Source organism: Aplysia californica, unplaced genomic scaffold (assembly GCF_000002075.1).
Source record: "Aplysia californica isolate F4 #8 unplaced genomic scaffold, AplCal3.0 scaffold00469, whole genome shotgun sequence".
NCBI classification, from domain to species: domain Eukaryota; kingdom Metazoa; phylum Mollusca; class Gastropoda; order Aplysiida; family Aplysiidae; genus Aplysia; species Aplysia californica.
In genome coordinates, this window is record NW_004797739.1 from 35,555 (window position 1) to 40,154 (window position 4,600).

Genomic DNA, 4,600 nt, shown 5'->3' on the forward strand with positions numbered 1-4,600 from the left:
CTCTCTCTCTCTCTCTCTCTCACACACACACATACACACACACACACACACACACACACACACACACACACAAAGACACACATAGGCACGCACGTACACCTTAAAAAAAAACTTCACCAAAAGAGTTTCAACACTTCCCCTTTTTTGGTCATGACTCAAGCCTATAATATTTTTATGGTAACCCAAAAAGTGAAAGAAGTGGGCGTGGAAATTCAATTTCATTATATCGATACTCTACTGGTATTGAAATGTAGAGCTGTCTATACTCAAAGATGATTTTCATCTACATTTGTAATTCTGTTCTCTCTGATCAACACAGATAGTAGCGCACTGATATCTGAACAAATTTTGAGAGTCTTGGCAAAGATATCTTCCGTCTGCAGGGACGATCTTTTCCGATGATTTCTCTTGTAATCGATATCAACTGCAGACACAACCCGGAAGTGAAGACACTTTCTCCTTCTGTTATAAACAGCAGCACTTCTTACTTTACGTGCCGGCCGAAGAGGAAGTGAAATCAGACCAGGTAAAAATACTTACCACTAGAAAACTCACAGCCTCCACAGTTTTCGTCAGGTAAGTCGAAAAAGTAGTTTGATTTTTACTGTTGTTGGTTAATGCATAGGCAGATCCAGAATCTTATAGAGTCTTTATTTTATTACTATCACTCTCGCCTACCAGTCAGTCAGAGTCACACCAGTACCACTGTCTGTACCAGCCTGTTAAGACCTTGTTTGTGAGCTCTTCACCACCCTGCTTTCTATTGTTTTGTTTTGTTTGATTTTGGTGGCTTTTTTTCCCAAACTGTGACTAGATTTATACTGCAAAGCAGAACGCATTGATTAATCTTACGAGGTATAACACCTTTATTATTCTACAGTATCTCTATCCAGTGACCATTACCTTCACTTTTCAGCTGTGTAGTGTGTGTGTGTGGATGGTACCTGCTACAGTTTCTGAACTTTAAATAAAAGCAAAAATGCTATGAAAGGCTTGCTACTTATTTACTCGTTGTGTGTGTGCACGCATGTGTGTGTGTGTGTGTGTGTGTGTGTGTGTGTGTGTGTGTGTGTGTGTGTGTGTGTATTTTGGTTTCCTGCACAACAGAACACAGTAGTATGTCCCGTGTGTATGCTTAGTCTTAGTTCTGATTCTGATCTGCAAGTGCATCTGATTTTTACTTGTTCTGCAAACTATGTGTTTTTTTGTTTGTTTGTTGTTGTTGTTTGGTTACAATAGAAGAATATATATCAAGTGCTTGTTACTGTTGATTTTGGCAGCTGCATAGGCCCTACATTTATTATTTTAGGATTTCTTTTGTTTTTGGCCCCCAGATGGATTTAGGTTGCCCAAATATAATCTGGTTTGGCCATGCTAGCTTTTTGATTTCCAACCACCTCCAATAACATTGATAGTGAGGTTTTTTTTCCCTTTTGGGAAGAGAAGGGGTTGAGGGGGGGGGGGGGGGGGGTATGAGCAGCCAGTTCACATTTTGTGCTAAATAATTCCTTTTTGCTTTTTTTCTATCTCCTTCCTGGCCTTTTTGTGTCTTAACAGTTGAACATAAATCATGATACAGCTTTGCTGAGGCAGTAGACAGTATAGAGGAAGAAGGTTATAATTCAAGAAGTAACTGCTTCTCCTGTCATTTAGAAATTGACTTCCTTGATTTGCATGCTCCAAAAGAGAGACATTGTCAATATGTTAGGGATGTCTTGTAATTTCACAGATTTAAAAGGGATGATATTTTTATGGTATCGGTAAGGTACTTGAAATATTTTGAATTTCACCTTGGATGGTGGCCTAACATTCTATTCTTCTATGGTTTTCACACACCAGAGGATCTTTAACATGCCCAAAGTGCCCAAAGGCTTTCTGAGATTTTTGTCTCTATATTATATCTGAGAAGACCAGGTGCTTGATCTTATCTACCTTGAGATCAGGGTTGTGGAGGAATGAGACTGATCGAGTGAGAGAGAGAGAGCTCTAGAGGGGATTTTATCTAAAGAAGGGGAAGGGGGTAGGAGAGGAGGAGAAAAAAGAAACAGAAGTAGAGGAAGACTAGCTGGGGCCTCTTTCGATGAAAGGAATAAAAACAATCGAGTCATTGAGGAAGGGTACGCACGGCTAGTGAACGGAAGCCTCACTTGTTTACAATGCTGTCTTAGAAGACGGACTTTCCCAAGATTAGATCTAGATCTAGGCCTAAACGAAACTAATGAAAAACGGAAAATTGAACTTAGATCTATCTATACGGGTCGCTCACTCAAAATAGTGCTCAGTATTTTGCGACAATGCGCGATAGTATCGAACAGAAGTACGACTTGAAATAAACAAACCTGGCGAATTTTCTAAAATGACAGAGACAGAAGCGTCGGCCTACAAAAGCGATCGGCGAAATAAAGAAATTTAGCTTTTTGCATCAAAGCTGACTCAAAACTTAAAAAACGAAGGGCGTCATGATCTGGAGAATATTTAAAAGAATCTTTTAGCGAAAACTGAATGTTGATCGATGCAGCCATTAAAAAGCCTTTTGAATAGCAAAAATTCGGCCACCACAAATAGATTATAATAGAAGAGAAAATTAGACATGCTGGCACAGATGAGGTTTGAAGTGGGTACCTTGAGCATGAGAAATGAGCCCCTCTTGTCTTTCATAAATATATAGAACTTTGGAAATAATAGTCTCTCAAACCTATTCTGACAGTTCTGCAGTTGTAGTTTTTTAAGTCAACCGTACAATAAGTTTGGTTGATAGTCAAAGTACCCGTTGAACATTAATTTGAATAGATGGAAGCCAACGTTTACATTGCAATCCTTGAGGGGCCTAAAATTAATCTTTATCCTGACTATGAAAGAAGCAAGCCAGAAAGTTGAAATTTAAAATTCCCAATGCTACTTCTCTACATTGTAACCCTGGGAATAGACATACTTATGCCATCTTTGTTTGACCTTCAAAAGTTTTTGAACATAATATGACCTCAGATGGAATTCAAACCATTCCTCCACTGCGGGTATAACATCTATCTTCATCAGTATGGAAGTGCTGAAACTTTTTTTTCAGATTTGCGAAAAGGAAAAACTTAAAGAGTGAATAGGGTGGGTATGGGAGAATTCCATAGCCACACTGCAAAAGATTTCAATTTTCACATTGTTTACATTGAAAATTGCATACACTCCTGATATTCAAGTATAACGCATCACTTAAAGTTCTCTCAAGTTCATACCGATCATCAGATTTTCTCAAAATGCCACATGTGCATGAATGTGATGACTGTTCGTATTTGATGTCTTGGCTCACTTTCGACCCGCGGGTGCTTAGGTGTGGTTTGCTCCTTCTTTTCTAGTGAAGATCTAATTTTTTTAAATCTATCCTTCTTTTTTTGTGATTGTTACACTCTTGTAACACATCTAATCTTCAGCACTTACATAACCTAACTATATTGCAAGTGCCTTAAAAACTCTTACTTGTACTTAAACAAAACATTACTGACTGATGTAACATATAACTGCATATGTGAGGCAGTGTGGTGAAATCAGGCGCTCGTCAAAATAGGCAAAATGAAGAAACTAGCTTTTTTCCCGCAGGTTTGGGAATTTTTATAGAATTTTTGTTTTGTGGCTCACCACCTTTTATGCCCTTTAGAGAACACATTTCTGTGTGGATTGTCCTGAAAACAGTTGACTTAAGGCATAAGAGATGTAAATTTTTAGTTTCCATGGGCTCTCAAGCTTAGGAAATGACTCAGCTTTGGCGGCCATTTTCTCGCTAATTTTTCTTTGAAACGAGCCCACCCCTCCTCCTTCAATTACCAATATCTTGACTTGTATCCTAGATAAACAGATACTGTTTTCGTCCAAAGCAAGGCAAATGGACAAGCTTTAAGATGATACAAGTAACTCCATATGCCCCAAAATTTACGAGAGCCTGATTTCACCACGCTGCCTCACATATGTATCTGCAGCTGCCTAATATAAACCTTCTTTTTACTTTCACAATGTCCCCATTGTAAAGGGGTCACTAAAGGATTCACTATGTGGAATGTGAAGTTCTTTTACAGTCCGTATCATCAGTTACCCAACTAAAATTACATGCATAGCTGCAGATACATACAATTGTTGTATTATCGGTCAGTAATGTTTTGCTTTGGTAACAGTTTTACGACATTTGCAACTCAGTTAGGACATATAAGTGCACATATCGTCAGCCTTCTTTTTACTTTAAAAAAATCAGAAGGTTCGTTTTGTAAAGGGGTCACTATATATACAACAGTTTAACTTAAAGGAATGTGTGGAGCCATGTTTTTCCCGATGCCGTCGGCCTAGCGGTGTGCCTAGATGGAAGACGTATTCTTTTACAGTCAGCACACATCACGTGTATCATCAGTTACCTGTGGCTTACTGACTGAGCTGCAGGCTCTGCAACTGTATAATAGCCTTCTTTTTTACTTTCATCATCATCATCATTCTTCTTCTTCTTCTTTTTCATATTAAATTTTTATTATTCAAATCTTCTTCTTCTTCTTCTTCTTCTTCTTCTTCTTCTTCTTCTTCTTCTTCTTCTTCTTCTTCTTCTTCTTCTTCTTCTTCTTCTTCTTCT

General features: G+C 38.3%; 1 protein-coding gene across 1 annotated transcript in view; it reads left to right on the forward strand.

The window, feature by feature from the left end:
- Positions 1-327: 327 nt before the first annotated feature.
- LOC101846677 (gelsolin-like protein 2) overlaps positions 328-4,600 on the forward strand; it is a 39,807-nt gene continuing 35,534 nt past the window's right edge. Inside the window, exon 1 of the mRNA XM_005105397.2 lies at positions 328-576. The gene's annotated coding sequence lies outside the window, so the exon portion shown is untranslated. The remainder of the gene's footprint in view (positions 577-4,600) is intronic.